Raw genomic sequence first — 27,505 nt, 5'->3', positions numbered from 1 at the left:
AGAGGTAAAGGGATCATTAGAGACAACATGGACATGTTTTTGGTGCAGCTAAAAAAATGAGCTTTTAAACTTCTCAACATATTTCATATGTGACTACACAATCCTTTTTCTTGACTTTTTTAGCAGGCTTCCAACTTAAGTATTACCAATAGAAAGTAGCTTCACTATTCAAAAAGTTCATAATTCCTGTCTTTGACCTTTTGCCTCTGGCTTCCATGAAGATGGCCCACTTAAACTCTGTTTTGTTAAGCTACTGCCAATCCATTACTATCTTATAAGAAAGAAATAAGAGATAGTACTTAAATATATAAAAATGTTAGAAAATTTTATGTTACTATAAACATAGAATCAGCTATCATTTACATGAATTATTATTAAGAAGAAAAATCCGTACTTGATATTTGTGTAACATTCTCAGATATAAAAGCACTTTCCTATACTCATTCACCTAAATATCCATAAGCTCCTGCTATTATATGCCAGGCTGAGTCCTAGAGATACACTAGGAAACAGGACAGTGAAGGTCCCTGCCTAGTGTACAGACCTTACATTCTATGCACAGACCTTATGATTATGTAGGAGAGGTATCATTACCTTCATTTACAGATAATGAAAGTGAAGATCACATTACTCAACTTGGACTAGAAGCCAGGTCTTCAGACTCTCAGTTTTGTCTTTCTTCTATTCTGTATCATTTCCTTATTAGCATGATAATATCTACCTTTAGTGATCACCTTTAGGTAAATTTGAAGGATTTTTGACCACATATTTTCCCAATGTGTCTGAATTCCTTCCATCTTAAGAAGGTTCTCCACCATTATTTACATCATTAGAATATATATTATTGCACTTTGTGATTTAAATTGTGTTGCTCCCCTATCCCATTTGTCCAGTCTTCATTGATCCTGCCCTAGGAGTCCATCTCCCTCTCCACTTCACTATTACTTAGGTGATAATCAACTCCATTGTCCACTGACTTTGCCCACCATCAAATTTACTGCCAATTCAGGCAAAATTACCTTTGCCTTCCTGTCCTAATTTCCCTAGCCCACTATTTGCCAGGTATATGCCTTATCAGCACATCTCCAGTGGCTCAGCACTACTTGAGGAAATCTAGGACTACAGCCGACCTCTAAAATCCCACCTGTGCAGGACTTTGTGAGCAGCTAGTGTTTACATGCTGTTGCCTGGTTAAAACGTATGCCGGGGCATTTTTTGAGCCTCTCATGCATCTTAGCTAAATCCTACCAATCTGATCTTCAGTGAATCTCAGTCTTATCCTCTTCTATTTCTACCACCACCACTCTAATTCAGGCCCCTAGCATACATATACACTTAACCTCCCTTGCCTCTTCTCACTTATTTTTTTTTTTTGTTTCTTCTTATTATTTTTTAATGTTTATTCATTATTTGAGAGAGACGGAGTGTGAGTTGGGGAGGGGCAGAGAGAGACGGAGACACAGAATCTGAAGCAGGCTCCAGGCTCTGAGCTGTCAGCACAGAGCCCGATGCAGGCTCGAGCCATGAGATCATGACCTGGCTGAAGTCAGACGCTTAACCTGTTCCGGAACCAGGCTGGAACGCTGGTGGAAAAACCAAGCGGCACACGGAGATCTTGGTGGATTGGAGATTTATTTTACACTGGCGAGCTCAGAGGAGACTGTTTCTCCAAATGTCTGAGCCCCAATGCAAGTGGGGAGGGTAATTTATAGCCGACAGCCTCCAAATCTGTGGGGGTTTTCGCGGGCACAGCAAACAAAGGAAGAAGAGACCGGAGGAGGGGTCTCTAAGCTAGAGGCCAGAGTTTGTTTTAGTCCAATCAGCCATCTTTGGTGTACTTTATCCACTTCTCCAAGAAACCAACTGAGCCACCCAGGTGCCCCTATTATTATTTTTTAATGCTTATTTATTTTTGAGAGAGAGAGAACGTGTGCGACAGAGCATGAGTGGGGGAGGGGCAGAGAGAGAGGGAGTCACAGAATCCAAAGCAGGCTCCATGCTGTCAGCACAGAGCCTGACAAGGGTCTGAAACTCCCGAACCACAAGATCATGACCTGAGTTGAAGTAGGACCCTCAACTGACTGAGCCACCCAGGTGCTCCTCTTATCAGTTATTTTTTTTTAAAGTTTTTAATTAACATTTATTTTTGAGAGAGAGAGCAAGAGAGAGTGTGAGCAGGGGAGAGGCAGAGAGAGAGCCAGAGCAAGAGAGAATCCCAAGCAGGCTTTGCACTGACATCGCAGAGCCCAGCATGGGGCTTGAACCCAGGAACCTTGAGATCATGACCCCAGCTTAACTGACTAAGCCACCCAGGCCCCGCTCCTCTTACTTATTTTTATTTACTTGACAAAACTACAATTATGGTAATTTTCTGCCTGCTTGGTGCTTGTACCTATGCATTGAAAGAAGCTGGAGAAAAAAAAAAAAAACATGACCACACTGCCTGCTCTTCAATTCATGACCACAGAACTCAAGTTAGACCCCCTAGTGCTGCCCTCCCATTTCCTACCTATGGTTTCTAGATTTTTTTCATACTTTCTCAAATCCCCAACACCTCTACCCCCACCCCACCCCCCCCACTATCAAATGAGAACTTTGCTTCCTCTATTTGCATAGTACTTAAAAGCTTACAAAGTACTTTTGCACCCTTTTCTGACTTAATCTCTTCGTCTTGTGCCCTAGGAAATGGTTAAATGGAGCAGCATTCTTTAGAGACAATGACTCTTGGTTATTCTGTTGGTTCTAGTATTTAGTTTACCTAGCTGCATTTCAGAAGTCCTCACCATTCCAGCTGCACAAATCAACCTGTGCTTATGTTTCTTTTTGAAAAAGGAGGATCCTCATACCTGCCTTTTTCACTCACTCACAGGAATATTTTGTGAGCATTTGTCTGTACTCTGGTCCTTTTAAATCTTACAGTACAAAGAAACAGACTTGCCATCCACATTCTTTGCCGGATTAATGCACAGCACTACGAAAGATAACCACCTTGCACTGGAGATTCAGTGATTACTTTTTTGGGCTCTAAAGTATATGATCTACAGGTTGATATTCAAAAAAAATACCATTTGCACTGTAACCTAGACTAACTTCTACTTAAATATTATTGTGCCCTGTTTTAATATATCTTCCATGTATTAAATCGAAATTTTCAGAGCAAATAAGAATGAGCTTTATTTTTCTCAAAGTATTCCTTTGTTTACTAAAGGATTCCTTTTAGGTTAAGCTAGTCCATGGTAGAATTTAAATGACTTGACTGATAGAAATTCAGTTTGTACCAGGATGTCTGGGTGGCTCAGTGGGTTAAGCGCCTGACTCTTAAGATCTCATTGTGTTTTGTGAACTTCGGCGGCTGCGGCGGCTGCTGCCGCGGCGGTGGCGGCAGCGGTGGTGGTGGGCGGGGGAGGGGGGGGTTGGAGATCGAGCCCCTCTTGGGCTCTGTGCTGACATAGCGGAGCCTGCTTGGGAGTTTCTCTCTCCTCCTCCCTGTCTGTTTGCCCCTCCTTGTGCACTCTCTCTCCCAAATAAAATAAACAAAAAAAGAAATTCAGTTTGTACTACTTTTCAGGAACATACCTTTTGTGAAAAGTGAGCTACACCACTGTGGTGTTCCTGCAAATGGTGTCATGAAATGGATCATATTTTCCCACAGGAACAATATTATAATTGGGGGGTTGTGTTCCTGACCAAAGACTCAGCATCAAATAAATCATAGATATTAACTGACAGTGTGGCATAACAGCAAACATATAGGAACTATAAATCTCTAATCATTTAACAAATTTAAAAATTATGCTCCAAGTCTTACTGTTGGGAAAATAAGTAAAGTTATGCACCATAAGATGGCCTAAGGGATTAACATAAACTCTAGTTCCTAGTTCAGAGACTCCTTCCGGGTTCTTCTTCCTGCCCTGCTTGCCATGCACGCCAAATTACTACTAATACGGAATGCGGAAGAAGCAGACGGTAAATTGTCCCACGTGCTTGTGCTTGGGGCTCAGATCTCTGGAGAAGGATCTCCTCTGAGGCTGCTGGTGCAAAGTAAAACTCTGATCCAACAAGATCGCTGAGTGCCGCTTGGTTTTTCCGCCAGCGATCCAGCCTGGTTCCTTAACACTATAAAATGGACATAAATGTAGCATATTCAACCATGCAAAGGACACTGATACATTATAAAGTGTTCATAAAGCTCTTAAAATACAGTTCTATTGTATAGTAAACTAAAAAAACATTTTTTTAATGTTTATTTATTTATTTGAGAGAGAGAGAGTGTGAGCAGGAGAGGGGCACAGAGAGAGGGAGACACAGAATCCCGAACAGGCTCCAGACTCCCAGCTGTCAGCACAGAGCCCAATGTGGCACTCAAAGTCACAAGCCATGAGATCATGACCTGAGCTGAAGTCAGACGCTCAACCGACTGAGCCACCCAGGCGCCCCTACTGTATAGTAAATTTTATTTACTTTACTGTTAGCCTCAAGAAATCTATTTTTAGCAACAAATCAATAATTTCTTTTGGTATCCTGTAATAGGACATTTTTGTGGGGTTGTGGGTAGTGAACAGTCTAAATGATTTAACTTTGGTTTTCAAACCTGATAGTACATCAGAAAAATCTGAGGAGTTTTAAAGATGCAGATTTCTGGGCCTGAACCCGAAGAATATGAATAGGCCTGGGGGTGGAGTGGGAAAAGGAATATGTGTTTTTAAAAATTCCCTAGGTGATTTCTTTTTTTTTTTTAATTTTTCTTTTTTTAACATTTATTTATTTTTGAGACAGAGAGAGACAGAGCATGAGCAGGGGAGGGTCAGAGAGAGAGGGAGACAGAATCTGAAACGGGCTCCAGGCTCTGAGCTGTCAGCACAGAGCCCGACGTGGGGCTCGAACTCACGGACCGCGAGATCATGACCTGAGCCGAAGCCGGCCACTTAACCGACTGAGCCACCCAGGTGCCCCTTCCCTAGGTGATTTCTAATGCATGGCTGAGGTAAGAACCCTAGGGATGGATATGTCAGCACCAATTTTCTTTTTTCCACCCTTTTTTCTGAAGGGCTGATACATTCAGGATCATTCTATTGACCACAAAATTTGTACAGGTAATATATTTAATAATGTTTCCAAGGTGTTTCTTCCATTGAAAAACATTAGAAAAATTTTTTAATGTTTATTTATTTTTGAGGGAGAGACAGACAGAGGGAGACACAGAATCTGAAGCAGGCTCCAGGCTGAGCTGTCAGCACAGAGCCCGATGTGGAGTTCAAACCCACAGACCACAAGATCATGACCTGAGCCGAAGTCAGATGCTTAACCGATTGAGCCACCCAGGCGACCCTCCATTGAAAAACATTTTAAAAGTAAAGACTGTCTTGAAATCTGAAAAACATTTTAATAAGTTGAGACTAACTCCACATTTCTCTACTCACCCGCCCCAATCTGTAGCTTTGAATGGTCTCAGGGCTTGCAAGAAACACATGCTCTTAAATTGTATTTTAGGAGGTGACAGTTTTTTGACAGCCATCAGAGTTCTTCATGGTTGATTGGGAAGCAATAAGAATTGCTAGGTCATTAATCACTTGCCTTTTTTTAAAGTGTTTTATTTATTTTTGAGAGAGAGCATGAGTGGGGCAGGGGCAGAGAAAGGGGGACAGAGGATCTGAAGCAGACTCCGCGATGACAGCAGAGAGCCCAATGCAGGGTTTCAACTCACTAACCGCGAGATCATGACCTGAGCTGAAGTTGGACCCTCAACGACTGAGCCACCAAGATGCCCTTAATGACTAGTCTTTTTTAAAAATTTTTTTTATTTTTTAAAAATTTACATCCAAATTAGTTAGCATATAGTGAAACAATGATTTCAGGAGTAAATTCCTTAATGCCCCTTACCCACTTAGCCCATCCCTCCTCCCACAACCCCTCCAGTAACCCTCAGTTTGTTCTCTATATTTATGAGTCTCTTCTGTTTTGTCCCCTTCCCTGTTTTTATATTATTTTTGTTTCCCTTCCCTTACGTTCATCTGTTTTGTCTCTTAAAGTCCTCATATGAGTGAAGTCATATGATTTTTGTCTTTCTCTGACTAATCTCACTTAGCATAATACCCTCCAGTTCCATCCACGTAGTTGCAAACGGCAAGATTTCATTCTTTTTGATTGCCGAGTAATACTCCATTGTATATATATACCACATCTTCTTTATCCATTCATCCATCGATGGACATTTGGGCTCTTTCCATACTTTGGCTATTGTTGATAGTGCTGCTATAAACATTGGGGTGCAACCTTGAAGGTTGTGGTCAGAGAGTGTCATGTTTGAATTAGTGATTTTGGAGTGGTAAAGGGTGATGGTAATTTCCAAGGTGTGTGTGTGGGGTGTGGGTGGCTGACATGGAATGGAAGAGAAAGTCATTGGAGATGAAGAGGTTAAGGAACTGAGAAGTCTCGGTGCATTAGATGTGCTATACCACACTTTCCTTAAGTTATCTTCCTTTTAAATGGTAATAAAAATACACCTGACACCCAGCAAATTTTTAATCTATTAAAAAAAATCATTTAGAGTCAGTTTGTGAAGTAAGGTTGGATACATTCTATAGTCTGAGGCAATTCATGGGAGCTAATAATGTTCAGTAACTATTTTCTCTATGTTTAGTAGTTTTACTATGAAATTTATTATCTGAATCAAGCTTTTTTTTAGGTGGAGGATGGGATATTTATTAGCGTTCACAAGAGACACATTTAAATATCAGGTCTAGGGTGGGTATTCTAGGCTATTCAACCTCTATTCTCCAAGGAATTTGAAGAGCTCTCGGAATGGATATGTTAAATTAGCCATAGCAGTAAGAAAGATGTGTGAATTTTCAATCTCTGCTTCTCTGCTATCTCCTTTGTCTTGGCACATGCTCAAGTTTCCTTTTCTAAAAAAACATTTCCTCAAAACCTGCTTCTCCTAAAGCCACCTTCTCAACTCTCTTCTTCCTTTCATTGCTATAAATATTTACTTTCCTCTTTATTTATTGGAGATCGCTATTTTTCTTGAAATATGTTTTTCTTGAAAAAGTATTGTTGGGAAATATATTGGAGAGTCATCCTACCTTCATAACATACAACTTTTGTCATTTGAGGGTATACTTTTCTCTGTTTGCATGTATGTATATATTTTTTCACAGTTTTGATCAGACTATTAAGTCTTATGAGGGTAAAAGGCCTGTTTTATCTGCCACTGTATAATGTAGTATGTGTGTGTAATATTAGGGAGTGCTCCATAATTGAATGTCAAATAAATAAATGGTATATGTTTTAAATTTACGTTTTGATTTTTTCTACCTAACATATCAAACATTTCCTGTTTCTTCATATTCTTTATATTTAACAAGTATTTTATTATTTTAGCATATCATCAATTACTAGACTATTTTCCTATAGTTGGATATTTCTAATAGTTTATAATTTTTTATTATGACTGACAATGAAATGTATGTCTTCCTGTGCTCATGTGTTTGTTTGCTGTCATTCTTTTGTTGAACCATTTTTTGAGATAAATTCCAAAAAGTGGGGTTATTAGGCAAAAGACTATGAACATTTTTACGCTATTAAGCCTACTAAAAGAATTGTACCTTTCATTTTTAAATGCCTTAGAATTTGGCTTCTACCCTTGCCACTTCAATGAAACACCTCTTCTCAAAGATCACCAATGGCTTCCTAATTACCAAATCAACCCTCTTGACTTCTCTTGCAATATTTAATACTGATTTACTATCACTTTCTTGAAAGTCTCTTCTCTCTTGTCTTGATGATATGACATTATTTTGGCTCTCTTTCTACCTCCCTGATTTTTTTTTATTGAACTTTCTAAATGTAGCCTTTCCCAAGGTTCAATTCTATCTGCTTCAACACTATTATCTCTATATCTTTAGTTTTGACCTCTTTCTTAAGCTCTAGACTTGCATTGCTTGATCTCTCATTAATGCTCCCATATCATATGTCATCATGTCTAACAATGAATTAATTTTCCCTCTCCAATCAGTTTCCTCTATTTTATCTCTGATAATGCTACTGCTATCCCTGGAGTCTGGACACCATGGAGACATTTTGATCATTTTTCCTTCCTTGCTCAATCTATCACATCAGTTGCCTTGCCCTGTTATATAAATTCTAATTTTGCAGTGTCCATGTTTCTGTCACTTAGTTTTTCCTGAATTCATTAATGTATTCATTTGTTCATTCATTCATTTATTCAATACTTATTGAGAACTGTCACATGCCAGGCACCATTCAAAGCACTAAGGATATGGCAGTGAACACACCAGACAAAAATCTTGGCCATCTTTTAGCTGATATTCTAATGGAGGAAGACACACAAGCAGATAAGTAAAATAGAACATCACATAATGAAAGTTTTATAGGGAAAAATTAGGGAAGTTGGATAGGGAAGATTGGGACAGAATGTGTATGTGTGCACAATTTGAAATGGTATACTCTAAGAGAGCTAATTGACATTTAAGCAGAGATTTGAAGGAGGTCAGGAAAGGGCCAGACAGATATGGGAGGGCAAAAGTGGAGCATTCCAGGCAGAAGGCCCAGCAAGTGGAAGGCCTTGAGATGGAAGAGAACATGTGTTCCAGAAATAGCAAAGTGGCAGTGTGTTGAAGCTGAGTGAATAAAACAAAGAGTAGTAGGAGGTATGGTCAAAGACGTAAATGGAGAGGCCAGACCATGTAGGGCTTTGTAGGCCATTGTAAGGACTTTGGGGGTTTTTTTTGTTTGTTTGTTTGTTTGTTTTTTACATTTTCATTTATTTTTGAGAGACAGGGAGACAGAGCACAAGCGGGCAAGGGGCAGAGAGAGAATGAGACACAGAATCTGAAGCAGGCTCCAGGCTCTGAACTGTCAGCACAGAGCCCAATGTAGGGCTCGAACTCAAACTGTGAGATCATGACCTGAGCCGAAGTCAGATGCTTAACCAACTGAGCCACCCAGGTGCCCCAAGACTTTGGCTTTTTACCATGAGTGAAATGGGCAGCCATTGGATAGTTTTGAGAAAAGGAGCAACCTGATTTGACTTTTTTATTAGGGAAGCTCTGGCTGTTGGCTTGAGACTAGACTGTAGTAGGGTAAGGGTGGAAACAGGGACTAAGTAAAGAGATATTGCATTAAGCCAGGTGAGAGTTGATGATGGCTTGGATGAGGGTAGTGGTAGTGAAAGTGGTGAAAAATTGTTGGATTCTGGATTTGCTTTTGATTGGATATGGGATATGAGAGGAAAAAGAGGAGTCAAAAATGCCTCCAAAGTTTTGGCCTGAACTGGAAGAGAATGTGGTTTTCAATAGTGTGTGTGTGTGTGTGTGCACATGTGTGCGCACACATTTTATCTCTAGTTTCTTGGAACTCCCATAAATTGTTATGTCATAAATTATTATGTCATGTTACCTGTTAGGTTACATTATGTTATTTTCCTTGATTACTTTTCACCAGGGCTATGTCAATAATCTTAATAAAAATATTCAGTGGTAAATCTGATCTCCTTTCCTAGCCTTTCTCCTCACTCCAGTTCATCCTTTATAAAGTGAGGCATTAATCATATGATCATCTTCAGTGACTTCCAGTTGCATTTAATTCAGCAGACAGACTCTTCTGTCTTATATTCCAGGCCTTCCATAGTATAAGCATAACCTATTTCATCAGCTCTGTCCTTTACTATTCCCTTATATATTCCAAGTAATTGGCTTACTGCTCCTTGAATATAGTGCTTAACATGTTGTAGATCATGTTTATATGGTATACGATAATTGGTAAGATCACAGTCTACAGCATGGACACCCCAGGTTTGACTTGTGATTCCATTTCTCATTGTGTGCTTTTGGGCAGTTTATTTCACCTCTGTGTCTTAGTTTTCTATCTGAAAATGGGGGGTAATAGTAATCTACGTCATAGAGGTGTTTTGAGGATGAAAGATTTTAATTTTTTTTAAATTTTTTAACGTTTATTTATTTTTGAGACAGACAGAGACAGAGCATGAACAGGGGAGGGGCAGAGACAGAGGGAGACACAGAATCTGAAACAGGCTACAGGCTCTGAGCAGTCAGCACAGAGCCCGACACGGGGCTCGAACTCACAGACCGTGAGATCATGACCTGAGCCGAAGTTGGAAGCTTAACCAACTGAGCCACCCAGGTACCCCTTAATTTTTTTTTTTAACGTTCACTCATTTTTGATAGAGCAGGAGCCGGGGCGGGGGGGGGGGGCGGGGTGCAGAGAGAGAGGGAGACACAGAATATTAACTAAGCAGGCTCCAGGCTCTGAGCTGTCAGCACAGAGCCTGATGCGGGACTCAAACGCACAAACCATGAAATCATGACCTGAGATGAAGTCAGAAGCTCAACTGACAGAGTTATCCAGGTGCCCCAAGGATGAAAAGATTTTATATGTAAAGCACTTAAACAGTGCCTACTACAAGTGCTCTAATGTGTTAACTGTTACTGCTGTTATTAGTTACTATTTTTGGTTATTCTCATTCTCCTCTCCCACGATCTCATCACCCTCACCACCTTAATATCAGCTCCATAAAGGCGGGAATTTTTGTTGTGTTCACTGTTGTATGTATCCCCAGTAACTACAGTAGTGACACATAAGAAACGCTCAGTAAATATTTGTGGAATGAATGACTGCATTTGCCTCAGCTTGAGATGCCGACTACTGTTGCCTCTTCCTCCTGTTCTCTTAAAAACCCATCCAACCTGTAAGGCTCATCATGAATGCCATTTATTCCATGGAACTCTTTGTTACTTTCTGATCCTTCTCCCAAAACTAAATCTCTTTCTTTCTTTGAACTCCCATTATATCTTGTTTATGTATTTCTTACATTCCTTACATTTCTTTGCCTTTTATCTTAGTCATTTGTATCTAATCTTGCCTACTAGATATTAAGTTCTTAAAGCACGGACTGTGTATTACTCATTTTATATCCCCTGTAGTGTCTAGTATAATGCCATGAATATGCTAGATGCTGAATAAACATTTGCTGATTGAATTGAATTTGTTCTCTTATTTATATCCTTAGTTTTATATGAAATTTCAGATTTCTTAGTCATGCTTCCAAAGCGTTAAATCACAATGCAATTTATCTCTTAGGTATCCTAAGTGTTTAGGTTTAGAAAGACTATACTTTTTTTTTATCTTCAGTTGCAGAAGGAGTAGATTTATCTTAATCAAACCTTGTTTTTACTGCCTAAGGACTTTGTGCCAGATTGTAAATTGTTCCAATGGTAAAAGGGAGGTTTTATCAAATATGGTATCATACAGCTGGAATTCAGTGGTCTAGTGACTTCCCCAAAGAACTAGGATGAAGAAAAAAGGCTTTGTGCAGATAAAGTATGTGCCACAAAATCCATGCACTTAAGCACATGCACTTTATAGGGTAAGCTCCTCAAATCCTCACTCATAATTTATTTACTCATCATTTTGCTTAAATCATGATTATCAGATTTTCCAGCCAACAGCTATGGAGAGGCAATTTAGAAATGTTAGAAAGGCTCATAGAAGATAGGTGGGAGGTATAGCTGACTGTAAGGAAGGAGACAGCAAAACCAAAAAACAGGCCAAGGACTCACAGCAGTGTGGGACTAATAGCTCTATATTGCTTAAATAGGCCTTGAGGGCATTGGTGTGTTATAACATAATATAGTAATTGATGTTCATAATAATGACCCAAATTCATAAAAAAATGATTAATTTCTGATCATCCACATATTCTATTTGTGAAAATAAGCAGTGAGTATTGTGTTTAGATTCCTACCCATCAAATTAAATTAAAAATGGTTTGTTTATAAGGTCATAAGACTTTAGGTGGACAACTTGGATAATTCATGCCTGACAGGTTTTAGATAATCAAGGTTTCCCTGCATTTAGTATATACTTTCTTGTTGAGGTTCCTCTAACTAAAATTGAAAAATAGTGGAGAGGCAGCATGAAGCAGTAAATCCATAAAAATGAATTGTTCATTCACTCTACATTTATAACATAGGAAATATGATTATAGAGCAGATGTTGACTGAAATGCTGTATGCTCAATCATGTTAGTGTTTATTTGATAAGGAATGCCATTTGTTTAGCTTTGCTCATTTATTCAGTGACTGTGGCCTGGAATTTTATTAGATGCTATACCCAACAGAATGCTGAGAGAGCCAAAACTTGAAGGAGATTGGATAAGAACTTGGAACTCAAGCTTGGGAAATGAAAATGGAAAGAAGTCTTTAATTTGGAAAGTTTTCAATTTTAAACCTCTTGGTTTTGTTTTATTTAGTTTATATATGGGTACTGGAACACAGAAGCGACTGTTTGGCAATATTCATTACTTTTTAAACTTTTTTTCTGAAAACTTTAATTTTCCTAAAAGTCTTTTCAGTGACTACCCAGGGAGAGAAAGAGCCAAGAAAATTTCCTGAAATGGAATCATTTACAACTAATGTGTTTCTGAATAATGGAGTAAACTAAAATTTAATTTTAAAAGTACTTTAATACTGAACAGCTCTTATATTTGAAATAAATTATTCAACTAATTTTTTACTCTCCCTTGGAGCCAGTTAGCAAATATCTTTTGTGTTGTAGCAAGATTACAGCAAATTATTTCATGGGAACATTTATTCAAATATTGTATTTTATTAGCTGGTAATATCTGGGCCTTTGTGATATAAAAATGAGTACAATAAATATTTGAATGAATAGATTTATGACCTAGATAATTTGGAAGAATAATTTGAAAACTTGGATTAACTGTGACATCTAGAACTAGCATTTTAGGCCATCTTGCAACATATTATACAATTCAAGATACAGTGAAACAGATTTTGAAAATTAAGACCTTAAGCAGTATATTTTAGAAAGAACTTTATTTTTAAGAATAAGATAAATTACGTTCCTAACACTGCCACCCAAATATTTTTGTGATGTATATTTTACCCTCTTGAGAAAAGCAGAAGAGGATTTTTGACTGTTGCCAATGCAGGATAAGAGTTTTTAACTTCTACAAACTACACAAGCAAACTGGAGTCAGTTCAGAAGGATGCAGTATGTTATGTAGCATTACAAGTTTTTATGATTTCTATAGCCTTTAAAATTTTTTTTCATTTATTTAAAAATAACAATAATAGGGGCACCTGGATGGCTCAGTCGGTTAAACGACTGACTCTTGATTTCAGCTCAGGTCATGATCTCACCGTAGTGAGATTGAGGAGACTGAATCTGGCATGGGGCTCCGCGCTGGGCATGGAGTCTGCTTAAGATTCTCTCCCTCTGCCGCACCCCTGCCCCCACACACGTGCAAATGCACTCGTGTTCTCCTATAAGTAAATAAAAATAATAATAAACCCAATGCATGTTAACATAAACATTTTAATGAACAAAAACTATAATGTCTTCTGCTTCATCAAGAGAATTCTTTTTTTTTTAATTTTTAACGTTTATTTCATTTATTGATATTTTGAAAGAGAGAGAGAAAACGTTGAGTGCGAATGGGGGGAGGGACAGAGAGAGAGGAGAGAGAGAATTCCAAGTAGGTTCCCTGTGCTGTCAGTAGCAAAGCCCAACATGGGGCTGGAGCCCACAGACTGTGAGATCATGCATGACCTAAGCCAAAATCAAGTTAGTGGTCCAACCAACTGAGCCATGCAGGCGCCCCATCATCAAAAGCATCCTTAAGTGAGCTTTTTTTGGCTTTCGGCTCAGAGGAGGCGACGGTGCAACAGTCTTCGGTGGTCCCGAATCCGGGTTCATCCGACACCAACTGCCTCCACCATGCTGCCTAAGTTCTACCCCAAAGAGACCAAAGTCATATTCCTGAGGCGCACCAGTGACAAAGTCGGTGCCAAGTCTTCCCTGGCCCCGAAAGTCAGCCCACTGGGTCTGTCTCCAAAAAAGGTTGGTGATGACATCGCCAACCGGTGATTGGAAGGGTCTGAGGATTACAGTGAAACTGACCATTCAGAACAGACAGGCCCACATTGAAGTGGTACCTTCTGCCTCTGCCGTGATTATCAAAGCCCTCAAGGAACCACCAACAGACAGAAAGAAGCAGAAAAACATTAAGAACAGTGGAAATATCACTTTTGATGAGACTGTCAACATTGCCCGACAGATGCGACACTGATCCGATCGTTAGCCAGGGAACTCTCTGGAATCATTAAAGAGATTCTGGCCACTGCCCAGTCTGTGGGCTGCAATGTTGATGGCCGCCACCCTCATGACATCATAGATGACATCAATAGTGGTGCAGTGGAATGCCCAGCTAGTTAAGCACTGCAAAGGAAAATATTTTAATAAAGGATCCTTTGACAATGAAACCAAACCAAAAAGCATCCTTAAGTGAGATGGTATTTATTTTGCCCCAAGTGCATTGTGGTAAAGAATATAATGGCCAGTAGTATAGTTTGGTGCCCCACCTTCATCCGTGACATGGTGCCAGCAGTTTTACTCATTACTGCTTTTATTTTAAGCAACAGTTTTATTAAAATTCACATACCATACACTTCACCCATGTAAAGTGTACAGTGAGTTTTAATATATTCACAGAATTGTGCAGTCATCACCAAAATAAATTTTAGAGTCACAAAAAAGCCCCATATAGATATAACGTATATATAACTAATCACTCCCATTTTCCTCTAATCTTCCTCTCCTCCAGCCTCCAAAAACCATTAGTGTACTTTCTGTCTCTATAGTTTGGACTTTTCTGGACATTTCATGTAAATCGAATCATATAATTTTTTTTATTATTTTCTTTTTCACTTACCATACTATTTAAAGGTTCATCCATGTTACAATCAGTATTTTATTGTTTCTGTGGTGAAAGAATATTCCATTGCATGGATTCTATATTTTGTTTATTGATCCATCAGTGAATGGATGTTTGAATTGTTTCCACTTTGGGCAATTATGAATAATGCTGCTATGAACAACTGTGTACATGTTTTTGTGTGGACATTTGTTTTCAGTTCTCTTGATTATATACCTAGGAATGGAATTTCTGAGTCCTATGCTAACTCTATGTTTAACATTTTGAGGAGCTGCCAGACTGTTTTCCAAAATGACTGCATCATTTTACATTCCCACATACAAGGGTTCCAATTTTTCTCACATTTTCTCCAATACTTGTTATTATCTGTCTTTTTTATTATATCCATCCCAATGAAGTGGCATTTAAATTGTGATTAAAGAAATTTTTTTTAATCTTTATTTTTTGAGACAGAGACAGAGCACCAACCGGGGAGGGGCAGAGAGAGAAGGAGACACAGAATCTGAAGCAGCCTCCAGGCTCTGAGCTGTCAACACAGAGCCTGACACATTGCTTGAACTCACAAGCTATGAGATCATGACCTGAGCCAAAATCGGATGCTTATCCTACTGAGCCACCCAGGTGCCCCTCAATTGTGATTTTTATTTGCATTTCCCTAAAGACTAATGATGTTAAGCATCTTTTTATGTGCTTATTGGCTAATTGTATATCTGCTTTGGGGAAATGTCTGTGCATATTCTTTGCCTATTTTTTAATTGAGCTATTAATATTTTTTTAATTTTTTTTAAATATTTATTTTTGAGAGAGAGAGAGAGACAGAGCATGAGTAGGGTAGGGGGCAAAGAGAGATGGAAACACAGAATTCAAAGCAGGCTCCATGCTCTGAGCTGTCAGCACAGAGCCCGACATGGTGCTTGAACCCACAAGCCAAGAGATCATGACCTGAGCCAAAGTCTGATGCCCAACTGACTGAGCCACCCAGGCCACCCAAGCTATCTATCTTTTTATTGTTGAGTAGTAAGAGTTATTTATATAATCTGGATAAGAGTCCCTTATATATCTGTGACCCCAATTCTGTGAGTTATTTCACTTTCTTAATGGTGTCCTTTGTAGCAGAAAAGTTTTAATTTGGGGGCACCTGGGTGGCTCAGTTGGTAAAGCATCCAACTCTTGATTTTGGCTCAGGTCATGATCTTGGTTCATGGGATCAAGCCCTGCTTCAGGCCTTCTGCTGTCAGCGCAGAGCCTACTTTGGATTCTCTCTCACTCTCTTTCTCTACCCCTCCCCTGTTCATGCTCTTTCCCTCTCAAAATAAATATTTTTTAAAGGTTTTAATTTTGATAATGTCCAATTTATTAATTTTTTTCTTTTGCTGCTGTGCTGTTGGTGTCATTTCTAAATTTTTTTTTTCAACTTTTATTTAGTTTTGGGACAGAGCGAGACAGAGCATGAACGGGGGAGGGGCAGAGAGAGAGGGAGACACAGAATCGGAAACAGGCTCCAGGCTCCGAGCCATCAGCCCAGAGCCTGACGCGGGGCTCGAACTCACGGACCGCGAGATCGTGACCTGGCTGAAGTCGGACGCTTAACCGACTGCGCCACCCAGGCGCCCCTTGGTGTCATTTCTAAGAAACTATTGCCTAACATGGGTTCACAAGGATTTTTACTCCAGTGTTTTCTCCTAAGGGTTTTATAGTTTTAGCTCTTACATTGAGGTCTGTTATCCATTTTCCATTAATATTCTTGTATGGTATGAATAAGGGATCCCATTTCATTCGTTTGCATGTGGGTGTACATTTGTCCCAGGACCGTTGTTAAAGACTATTATTTTCCCCCATTGAATTGCATGGTCTTGGCATGTTAGTGAAAATCAATTGATTTTAAATGTAAGGGTTTAGTTTTGGACTCTCAACTGTACCCCATTAATCTGTATGTCTATCCTTTGACCAGTTCCATTGTTAAATGTGTCTATCCTTATGCCAGTACCATACTGTCTTGATTACTTTGTAGCTTTGTAGTAAGTTTTTATTGTTTTTTAAATTAAATTAAATTTATTTTAATCTAATTTTAAGTTTTTTTATTTTTTATTTTTTTAATATGAAATTTATTGTCAAATTGGTTTCCATACAACACCCAGTGCTTATCCCAACAGGTGCCCTCCTCAGTACCCACCACCCACCCTTCCCTCCCTCCCACCCCCCCGTCAACCCTCAGTTTGTTCTCATTTTTTTTTTAATTAAAAATATTTTTTTAGGGTTTATTCATTTTTTAGAGACAGAGCATGAGTGGGGGAGGGGTAGAGAGAGAGGGAGACACAGAATCCAAAGCAGGCTCCAGGCTCTGAGCTGTCAGCAGAGAGCCTGATGCGGGGCTTGAACCCACGAACTGTGAGATCATGACCTGAGCTAAAGTCAGACGCTCAGCTGACTGAGCCACCCAGGCGCCCCTGTTCTCAGTTTTTAAGAGTCTCTTATGCTTTGGCTCCCTCCCTCTCTAACTTTTTTTTTTCCTTCCCCTGCCCCATGGTCATCTGTTAAGTTTCTCAGGATCCACATAAGAGTGAAAACATATGGTATCTGTCTTTCTCTGTATGACTTATTTTTGAGACAGGGAGAGAGCATGAACGGGGGACGGTCAGAGAGAGGGAGATAGAATCCGAAGCAGCCTCCAGGCTCTGAGCTGTCAGCACAGAGCCCAACGTGGGACTCGAACTCACGACTGTGAGATCATGACCTGAGCCAAAGTTGGACGCTCAATCGACTGAGCCACCCAGGCGCTCCAATTTAATTTTAATTTATCCATCTATTTTGAGAGAGAGAGCTCCTGCAGGCAGAGGTGGGGCACGGAGAGAGAGAGAGAGAGAGAGAGAGAGAGAAAAGGAATGAATGAATGAATGAGTGAATCCCAAGCAGGCTCCACTCAGCCAGCTCTGAGCCTGAGGTGCAGCTACAACAAATGGTGAGATCATGACCTGAGCCAAAATCAAGAGTCACATGCTTAACTGACTGAGCATCCCAGGTTCCCCTGGGTTTTTAAATCAGGAAATGTGAGTTCTCTAACTTTATTTTTCAAAATTGCTGTACCCCTTGGATTTCCATATGAATTTTAAGATCAGCTTCACAATTTCTGCAAAGATTCTGACTGGGATTTTGATAGGGATTATGTTGAATCTATAGATCAAGTTGGGAAATGTTGCCATCTCTTTAAAAAATGTTTTATTTTATTTTTGAAAGAGAATGTATGTGAGAGTGGGGGAGGGGCAGAGAAAGAGGGGGACAGAGGATCTGAAGTGGGCCTTACGCTGGCAGCAGAGAGCCTCTTGTGTGTGACCTCATGAATGGTGAGATCATGACCTGAGCCAAAGGCTGGAGGCTCAACCAACTGAGCCATCTAGGAGTCCCGGAAATGTTATCATCTTAACAGTATTAGGTCTTCTACTCTGTGAACACGGAGGTCTTCATTACTTTCTTTCAACAATATTTTGTAGTTTTTGACATAAGTTTTACACATCTTTTGTCAAATTTATTTTTCTTTCTTTTTTTAATGTTTATTTATTTTTGAGGGAGAGTGACAGAGCATGAACAGGAAGGAGACACAGAATCCAAAGCAGGCCCCAGACTCTGAGGTGTCAGCCCAGAGCCCGATGTGGGGCTCGAACCCACCAATTGTGAGATCATGCCCTGAGCCAAAGTTGGACACTCAACCAACTGAACCACCCAGGCACCCCTGTCAAATTTATTTCTAAGTTATTTTATTTTATTTTATTTTATTTTATTTTATTTTATTTTATTTTATGTGTAGCTTTTTTATAATTGGCATATAAAATTATGTACATTTAATGTGTACAAATGATGACTTTATATACATATATTTCAAAATACCACAATAAGGTTAGTTAGCACCTATATCACCTTATATAGTTACCTTTTTTTTGGTGTGTGTGGTGAGAATTTATAAGATTTACTCTCTTGGCAACTTTCAAGTAAACAATACAGTATTTTTAACTATAGTCACCATCCTACATTCAATCCCCAAAACTTATTCATCTTTTAACTGGATGTTTGTATCCTCCCCACATTTCCCCTGGCACTGGCAACCACCAATCAAGTCTCTTTTTCTAGGAATTGAGGGTTTTTTTAGATTCCACATATAAGTGAGTTCATACAGTATTTATCTTCCTCTGTCTGACTTATTTCATTTAGCACGATGCCCTTCAGGTTCATCCATTTTCTCAGGATTTCCTTCTTTTCGTGACTGAATAACAACATTCTATTATATGTATAGAATGTTCTGTATAATATTATACACACCACATTTTCATTGTCCATTCATCCATTGAAGGACATTTAAGCTGTTTTTATGTCTTGACTCTTGTAAATAATGCTGTTGTGAATGTGGGGGTTGCACATCTCTTCATGATGGTGATTTTATTTCCTGTAAATATATACTCAGAGCAGGATTGCTGAATCACATGATCTATTTTTTTTAACTTTTTATTTTAACTCCAGCTAGTTAACTAACATACAGTGTTATATTAGTTTCAGGTGTAGAATATAGTGATTCAACACTTCCATACATCACCCAGTGCTCATCACAAGTGCACTCTTTAATCCCCATCACCCATTTCACCCTTCCCCCCACCTACCTCCATTCTGGTAACCATCTGTTTGTTCTCTATAGTGAAAAGTCTGTTTCTTGGTTTGCCCCTCTCTTTTATTTTTCCCTTTGCTCATTTGTTTCTTAAGTTCCACATATGAGTGGAATCATATATTGTCTTTCTCTGACTTACTTCACTTAGCATTCTACTCTCTAGCTCCATCCATGTCATTGCAAGTGGCAAGATTTTATTCTTTTTTATGACTGAGTTAGCATTCTATTGTGTGTGTATGTATGTGTACGTATGTATGTACACAAACACACACACACATACACACACACACACACACACACACACACACCGTGTCTTCTTTATCCATTCATCAATCAGTATATACTTGGTTGCTACTGTATCTTGGCTATTGTAAGTAATGCTCCTATAAACGTAGGGTGCACGTATTCCTTTGAATTAATATTTTTGTATTCTTTGGTTGAATAACCAGTAGTGCAATTCCTGGATCATAGGGTAGTTCTATTTTTCACTTTTTGAGGAATCTCCATTCTGTTTTTCACTGTGGCTGCACCAGTTTGCATTCCCACCAACAGTGCAAGAAGATTCCCCTTTCGCCACATCCTTGCCAACACCTGTTGTTTCTTGTGTTGTTGATTTTAGCCATTCTGACAGGTGTGAGGTGATACCTCATTGTAGTTTCGATTTGCATTTCCCTGATGATACTGATAATGAGCATCTTTTCATGTGTCTGTTGGCCATTTGCATGTCTTCTCTGGAGAAATCTGTGTTCATGTCTTCTGCCCATTTTTTAATTGGATTATTTGCTTTTTGGGTATTAAGTTGTGTATGTTCTTTATATAATTTAGATATGAGCCCTTTATAAGATATATCATTTACAAATATTTTCTCCCATTCAGTAGCTTGCCTTTTAGTTTCGTTGATTAATCCCTTCACTGTGCAGAAGGTTTTTATTTTGATGTAGTCCCAATGGTTTATTTTTGCTCAGGAGCCATATCTAGAAGAAAGTTGCCACAGTCAATGTCAAAGAAGTTACTCTTCAAGGATTTTTATGGTTTTAGCTCTCACATTTAGGTCTTTAATCCATTTTGTATTTATTTTTGACGTGATATAAGAAAGTGGACCGGTTTAATTCTTTTGCATGTTGCTTTTCAGTTTCCCAACACCATTTGTTGAAGAGACTTTTTTTTCCATTGGATATTCTTTCCTGTTTTGTCAAAGATTAATCATGTAATTGGGCATTTGCTTCTGGGTTTTCAATTTTGTTCTATTGACCTATATGTCTGTTTTTGTGCCAGTACCATACTGTTTTTTATTACTACAGCTTTGTAATATAATTTGAGGTCCAGAATTGTGATGTCTGCAACTTTGTTTTTCTTTTTCAAGATTCAGGGCTATTTGGCTATTTGGGGGTCTTTTGTGGTTCCATACAGATTTTTGGATTGTTTCTTCCATTTTTTAAAAATTTAAATTTTTTTTTTAAAGTTAAAAATGCTGTTGGCATTTTGATAGGGATTGCATTGAATGTGTAGATTTCTTTGTGTAGTATAGATAAAAGTATTTGTTCTTCCTCACATGGTAATTCTATTTTTAATTCCTTGAGGAACTTCCATATTGTTTGCAACAGTGGCTATACTAATTTACATTCCCAACAGCAGTGCACAAGGGCTTCCTTTTTTCTATGTCCTCACCAGCTCTTACCATTATCTTTTTTTTATAATTTTTTAAATGTTTTTATTTATTTTTGAGACAGAGAGAGAAGAGCATGAGCAGGGGAGGGGCAGAGAGAGAGGGAGACAGAATCTGAAGCAGGCTCCAGGCTCTGCATTGTCAGCACAGAGCCCGACGACGCAGGGCTCGAACTCACCGACTGTGAGATCATGACCTGAGCTGAAGTCGGATGCTTAACCGACTGAGCCACCCAGGTGCCACCCCCCCCTCCTCCTGTTATCTTTTTGATAATAGTCATTCTAAGAGATGTGAAGTAGCATCTCATTATAGTTTTGATTTGCATTTCCCTGATGATTAATGATGTTCAATACCTATTCATGTACCTGTTAGCCATTTGTATACCATCTTTGTAAGAATATCTATTTAGTTCTTTTGCCCATTTTTAAATTGGATTATTGTGTATATTTTGGTTTTGATGGTGTTGTAAATGGTATAATTTTTAAATTTCATTCCTAGTTGTTTATTACAAGTATAGACATACAACTAATTTTGTATATTCATCTTTCATCTTGTAAACTTGCCACATTCATTTATTCTAGTAGTTTTTTGTGGATTCCTTGGCATTTTCATTATTTACCATCATGTCATCTGCAGGTAGAGATAGTTTTTTTTTAATGTATATTTATTTTTGAGAGAGAGAGACAGTGTGAGAGGTGGAGGGACAGAGAGAGAGGGAGACCCACAATCTGAAGCAGGCTCCAGGCTCTGAGCTGTCAACACAGAGCCCGACATGGGGCTCAAACCCACAAATTTGTGAGATCATGACCTGAGCTGAAGTCCGATGCTGAACTGACTGATCCACCCAGGTTCCCTGAGATAGTTTTACTTCTTTTCCAGTCTGGATGTCTTTTTTTAAAATTCCTTTATTTCATAAACAGAATCTCTACCACAGTAGTGAGTAGAAATGGTGAGAGCAGACAACCTTGGCTTGTTCCTGTCGTTCATCATTGAGTATTACATTAACTTAACTCTAGGTCTTTCCTAAGTACCCTTTATCCAGTTGAGGAAGTTCTCTGACATTGCTAATTGGTTGAGTGTTTTTATCACAAAAGGGTGTTGAATTTTGTCAATATGTTTTTATGGCTTTTTAAATATTCATATGTCTTTTTCCTTTATTCTATATATATGGTGTATTTCGTTAACTGATTTTCTGATGTTAACCCTTTTATTCCTGGGATAAGTCCCACTTGGTCATGGTGTAAAATCCTTTCTATACGTTTCTGGATTCAGTTTGGTAGTATTTTTGGGGGGATTTTATGCCTATATTCCTGAGATATTGGTCTATAGCTTTCTCCTGATATCTTTGCCTGGTTTATCAGGGTTACACTGACCTCATAGAGTAAGTGGGGAAGTGTTTCTTGCCTTCTGTTTCACGAAGTTTTTGTGAAGGATGGGTGTTAATTGTTCGTTGAATGTTTATTAGAATTTACCAATAAAGCTGTCTGAGCCTAAGCTTTTCTTTGTGGGCTCTTTTTAAATTATTAATTTAATCTATTTACTTGCTATAGTTCTATGCAGATATTCAATTTATTTTTCAATCACTTTTGGATGTTTGTGTCTTTCTAGGGATTTGGCTATTTCAGCTCAGTTATCTAATTTGTATACATACAGTTGTTATAGTATTTTTTATATCTGCACAGTCACTAGAAATGTCCTCTCATTCCCAATTTTAGTAATTTGATCCTTTTTTTTTTTTTTTTTTTTTTTTGCTTCACCAGCCTAGCATTTGTCAAGTTTATTGATCTTTTCAAAGAATATAAATGGCCTTTTGATAAAGGAAGTAACAAATTGAAAATTAGAAGGCAGCTAAGTAACCACTACATAATGGTCTCACTGGTAGTGTGTTCTTGGCTACATGTTTCTTTTCTTTTCTTTTCTTTTCTTTTAATTTTATTTTTAATTTTTTAAAATTTACATCCAAAGTAGTTAGCATATAGTGCATCAATGATTTCAGGAGTAGATTCCTTAGTGCCTTTTACCCATTTAGCCCATTCCCCCCCCCCACAACCCCTGCAGTAACCCTCAGTTTGTTCTCCATATTTATGAGTCTCTTCTGTTTTGTCCCCCTCCCTATTTTTATATTATTTTTGTTTCCCTCTTGGCTACATGTTTCTTAACATCTTGGAGCCTCAGTTGCTTCATTTATAAAATGGGGCAATGAGGCTTGCCTCACAGATTTGACTATAAGATTAAATGAAATAACATGTAAAATTTCTAGTACAATACTTATTCATGGTAGTCTTTCAACAATGTCTCATACACTTTTTTTCTATACCATTATGCTGTCCCTTGTTTAACTGCATTATTCTCTGGTTACTAGTCTAATTTAATAAACATTAGAAACGACTTTTTCTAATAATGTCTAAAAATATTTTTTTCTGCATTGTCTGCTTTCCATAAAACCAAGTTGACATTCATTTTCATGAAGACCTTGGGACACACCAATTTCTTAATGTAATCAGGTGAAATAATGATAGTTTAATGTAGGTGATTCTAAAAGCACAAATGAGATCCTATATAATAAATAACTAGGCTCTATATTATTTTCATCTTTTTCTCATTTCAGTAGTAATTTCATTTTCCTATCAAATACCCATAGAGATGGGGTGCCTGGGTGGTTTACTCGGTCGGTTAAGCATCCGACTTCAGCTCAGGTCATGGTCTCGTGGTTCATGGGTTCCAGCCCTGCTTTGGACTCTGTTCTGACATCTCAGAGCCTGGAGCCTGCTTCAGATAATGTGTCTCCCATGAGCACTGGGTGTTGTATGGAAACCAATTTGACAGTAAATTTCATATATTAAAAAATAAAAAAAAATAAAAAAAAATAAAAAAAGATAATGTGTCTCCCTCTGTCGCTGCTCCTCCCCTGCTCAGGCTCTGTCTCTCTTAAAAATAAATAAGCATTAAAAAATATATATCCGTAGAGATAATATCTCTCTTCTTGAAGGGGAGCACCATCTCTAAGATAACTTTAGCATTTTTGAGAGATAATTATGACCTTTTAATGAACCTCATGATAAGTTAGTACTATTATAAAAGTTATCGAAACTCCCTTTAAATTGTGGTATATAAGTTACTTAAGTAAAGAAAGGGACCTCTGATCCAATTTTACTTTTTATTAAGTGTCTACCTCCTTTCATTGGAATTTGTGTTGTCTCTGTCCTGAGTATCTTTTGGCCTAATTTCCATAGTTGTGTATCCTCATTGCTTGCTAGTAACTTGGGAAAACCTTTTTCTAATAAACTTTGAGTCAATGAAGAGCGACTCCTTTTTACAAATAGATATTGAAAGTTATTGTCACAATTATGAACTCAGTGTTTGGTACAGATGTTTTACATTCTTCTGAAATGAGCATTTGATAATGCCTCACTTCACATGTGTCTAGCTAGCTGTGGTAACATGTATCTCATGAGCACTATCACTGGCTTTACCCTGTGATCAACATAGCTGGAAAATTTGAATTGCAGAGTAGGGTAATGGCTAAGTTATGACTGGATTTCTGTGGCCCACCCTGACACACGCAGAACATAAAATGGATGAGGTTTTGGGGAGATAGTGGGGTTCATGGGGTCTGGGGCCAACGGCCAAGAAAGAATTCTTGAAGATGTCTTTGGTGCAAAAAGGTGACTTTATTAAAGCATGGGGACAGGACTCATGAGCAGGAAGAGCTTCCCCCGGATTGTGAGGAGAGACTGGTTTTATACTATGGAATTGGGGGAGATAAAGTCCAGGGGAAGTTTCCAGTGAGATTTTCATATGCTGAAGAAGACTCACAGAATACTGGAGGCCTAGTTATTGTCAAGCTAAGGTTGTTTTTCCTTCTAGCAAAGCATTAGCATTAAGACATTAGGGAGTTCCTGGAGAAACATTTTGCCCTACCAGCCTCAAGTATTTGTCAATGGGCTGCAGGTTATAAGGAAATTTACTTCTATCTGCCATTTCCTTCTGCCTTTGTTCCCCACACCACTATGGAGGGGTGATGGAGACTTAGGTCTTGCATGGTAATGATCTCTATGAGTTAACCATTTGTTTCCCCCTTTCCTTTGTTCTTGGGCAGCCAGGAGTGTGGAGGAGTATCACACATATCCCACCTGGGTCAGGGGGATGTTTGCATCCTGTCAGCTTGCCTTATGCTCCCTCATCAAAAATGATCATGATTCTAGTGTTGATGATAGGAAAGCATTCCATCCCCTCCAGGCCCGTATCTGTAGAGTTCCCAGGAGTGACTTCTTATCTCAATAGATCCCCAACCCCATCCAGAAGCCACTTTTTCCCCCCTCTGGGATACAGACAGTGATGACTCCTGAATGGATGAGAATACCTTCCCAAGAGACCTTCCTTTTAGACAACTCATGTACTTTACTAGCAATATGATCTTAGGAAAAATTTTCAATTTCTCTGAGCTTCAATTTTCTTATGTATAAATAAAATGCATATGAAATGTGATAACAGGGTGGTTGTGAAGTTTTAATAAGATGTGTGTAAAGTACTTATCATAGTGCCAAGCTATTTGTAAGGAATCTTTATCAAAGTAACTTACCTCCTAAGACCCACCTGGATGTAGCAACAGGCTCAATAAAGTTTTCTCAGACTACGTTTAAATTTTTGGATTTTAGACTATTTGATCTTAAATCTGGTATAATTTTTTTGTAAATTTATGCAAGCTAATTTGCTAGTGGTAACAAACCATGCTTGTTTACCCTGTCCTGTTATTGTAACTAGCTCCTCTATTGATGGTCTTTTTATTTTGGTTTCTGCCCACCTGTGACTATGCTAATTAATATACTGTCACCAGCTTTTATAATCCTGCTATGTTCCAGATAATGCCACTTACATATCGGGAGGATCAGGCCTCCAGCTCAACCAGGCCAAAAGTATCTTACCAATAAAAGTAGATCCTGTTGAGTGGCACATTGTTGTGGTAGCAGGAAATGAATCTCAGTAGATGAAGAGATTCTTCATTATAAAAGGCTTACATCTACTTTGGTGTTATTACCAGAGTATGTTTCTGGACCCCATAGGCTTTTATAATTAGAAGATACTTTAAAGATTATCTTCTCCCATTTAGTAATGACATCAGACATATATTGAGTTTTTATTGTATGCAATACACAGTGATAAATACCCACGTGCATCATTTAATTTAATTCTCCCTACCTGCAGAAGTATCCTATTGTTATCTGAAATTTCATAAATGAGGAAATAAATCAGAGAGGTTAACTTGCCCAGGTTTACATAGTTAAGAAGTAAGATTCAGGTTTCACACCCAAGTCTGGTTGCAGAACTACATTCCTCAATACACTATATTGTTACTCTCCCGTGCTGCAAGTATCCCTTCTAGAGTATTCCTGCAAGATTATTCTGTGTTCTGCTTGAATATCTTCATGGATGGTCTGTTGACTATTCTCCTGAGGCAGCTCTTTCCATTATCTGATAAATTTAGTGGCTAGTGGGAAAAACGTTGAGCTAAAGTCTGATTCTTTGTAATAACAAAATCATGGACTATTAGAGTAGGAGGGACTGGAAGATTGTCTTATCCATTCTCTTCATTTTACAGATGAGAAATTTCAACCTTAATGATGGCAGGTGGACAAGATCTCACAGGACTTCCAGAAATTTTGTCCCCTGGAGCCTGACAGAGTAACTCAGTTCTCTATTCTTCAGATCAGTACTTTTAATGTTTAAGATAGCTTTTATTTTCTCTTAATTTTACATTTATGCCAAACATCCCCAGTTTTTTCATTCCTTCTTTATAAAAGTGATTTGCAGGATTTTTATTATTCTGGAAACCATACTTGGAACCTACCCTCAGTTGTTTATTTCCTCCTTAAAAATGGAGCATACAGAACTGAACCTCATACCTTAGAGATTATTTGTCCAGCCTAGAGTACCATGGAATTGTACCTTTCTTTAATTCAGTCATTAGACTTCTACTTGTATAGACTAAGATTACTGTACACTTTTCTTTCCAATGGTTGTTGTATGAATTGTGGCTAGATCAAAGGAATCATTTCTGAGGCAAGAGACATTTCTGAAATCATAGTTCTGAAGCTCTCATTTAAGACTTCTTTTTTTCAGCACTGAATGTCTGCATGCTGGTTCTATCAGTAACCTATTTGCTTGGAGACTGATGTAGTGGAAAGATGAAATGGCATTTGTAATTGTGTATTGGATATTTTATATTTATATACATACATTTGAGTGATTAATTTATATGCACCAACATTTTCCACATCTGCTGTTCAAATCTTATCTAGAAAGACTAGCTTATAGAGCGCTGGCTTCAAATGAAATTGTGAAGCTAATTCTTCACAATTTATGCAACTCATGAGAACAAGGATAGTCCACTGTGTTATCTATATTTTCTGCT

The 27,505-nt window shown here is 38.4% G+C and overlaps 1 protein-coding gene and 1 pseudogene across 5 annotated transcripts in view; both read left to right on the top strand.

Moving 5' to 3' along the window:
• EDA (ectodysplasin A) overlaps positions 1–27,505 on the top strand; it is a 415,885-nt gene that overhangs the window by 51,872 nt on the left and 336,508 nt on the right. The gene's annotated exons all lie outside the window — the stretch shown is intronic.
• On the top strand, positions 13,718–14,278 carry LOC145713945 (large ribosomal subunit protein uL11 pseudogene; annotated as a pseudogene).

This window comes from Panthera onca, chromosome X, assembly GCF_046562875.1.
Source record: "Panthera onca isolate mPanOnc1 chromosome X, mPanOnc1 haplotype 2, whole genome shotgun sequence".
Lineage (NCBI taxonomy): Eukaryota > Metazoa > Chordata > Mammalia > Carnivora > Felidae > Panthera > Panthera onca.
The sequence above is the reverse complement of the archived record's forward strand: the minus strand, read 5'-3'. Positions and strand labels throughout refer to the sequence as shown.